Here is a 1,296-nt window from a genome sequence, read left to right as displayed (position 1 = left end):
CAATGATTTATATACTTTTCTAGAAGGAACCATTTACAAATAGCCTTGTTCTTGACAAAAAATTTAACATAATCAGGGCCTTTCTCTTCTGTGAAGAGAAAGCATTGTCAAATGCCCAGGTGCCCTTGAATGATATCTGTATCTCTAGTTGTCCAATATTCTAGAAAGCCTATCTCCCAAAGGAAGTATAACACTCTTAAAGTCTCTTTATTTCTGAGTTTAACAAATGCATTATTATGTCCATCTCTCTTAAACAATTTAATATAAGTCTATTTTATGGAGGTAAATCTAACATTACAGAATTGTTTTCTTTACCCCTTCATTCATTTAACATTTTTGAGCTTCTACTAAGAGCTGGCACTTTTTTTTTTTTTTTTTTAGGTGAGGCAACCCTTGATTGACCTCACAGATTGCAAGGACCTTGTCAGCTTTCAATCCCTTATTTTTTAATTTTTTATGCCTACAGCATCTGGTATTCCTGGGTGGTCTCCCATCCAAGTACTAACCAGGCCCTACCCTGCTTTGCTTCCAAGATCAAATGGGATCGGGCTTATTCAGGGTAGCATGGCCGTAGACAAGCTGGCACTATTTAAGATACTGGAAATGCAAAGAACAATAAGACATATTCTCCTCAAAGAACTTGCAGTCCAGGGGGGAAAGATGTGAAATAGAAAGTCAAACAATGTGATAGGTGCTAGTGGAAATAAAATGTGAGACTTGGTGAAGGTGACGGGGTGTTATGAGCACAGAAACTGTAGCAAAGTCCATTGTCTGCTTACAGTTGGTGAGAAAATGCACAGAGGAGGAAACATGTGAACTGGGCCCTGACGCATGAGGAGGGTTTTTCAGGCAAGCAAGAATGGGAAAGGCATTTCAAGCAGATGGATTAGCATCTACAAAAGAAGAGTGCTATGAAAAGAAAATATGCTCGGGAATTGATCCACAGTTCATTGGAGATAGATCATAGGACATGCATATGAAGTAGTGATATAGGAATGAGAGACTTACTCTCAGAAGGTGAACCAGAAGGACCACAGAAGGAGCCGGAATTTGAAATATCTTTTTGTCCCCCACCCACACAAATGATTTGGTTTTGTTACTTAGGCTACTATTCTCATTGAAAATTTGCCATTATAAAATAGCCTTTCTTCTCCTTTCTTTATGGATTTAATTCTTAAACATCATAAATATTAGTTTCAAGTAAATCAACTATTAATCTTGGCAAATTATACTATCTCGGTAACAAGATTCTACCTATTAGTCTCAGTCTCTTAGCTCAGTACTGAATTGTTTAAA

At 37.3% G+C, this 1,296-nt stretch overlaps 1 pseudogene; it reads right to left on the bottom strand.

The window, feature by feature from the left end:
- Window positions 1-457: 457 nt before the first annotated feature.
- Window positions 458-576, bottom strand: LOC112480679 (annotated as a pseudogene).
- Between the last annotated feature and the right edge of the window lie 720 nt (window positions 577-1,296).

The sequence above is a fragment of the Pteropus alecto genome, unplaced genomic scaffold (genome assembly GCF_000325575.1).
Source record: "Pteropus alecto unplaced genomic scaffold, ASM32557v1 scaffold20, whole genome shotgun sequence".
NCBI lineage: Eukaryota > Metazoa > Chordata > Mammalia > Chiroptera > Pteropodidae > Pteropus > Pteropus alecto.
The sequence above is the reverse complement of the archived record's forward strand: the minus strand, read 5'-3'. Positions and strand labels throughout refer to the sequence as shown.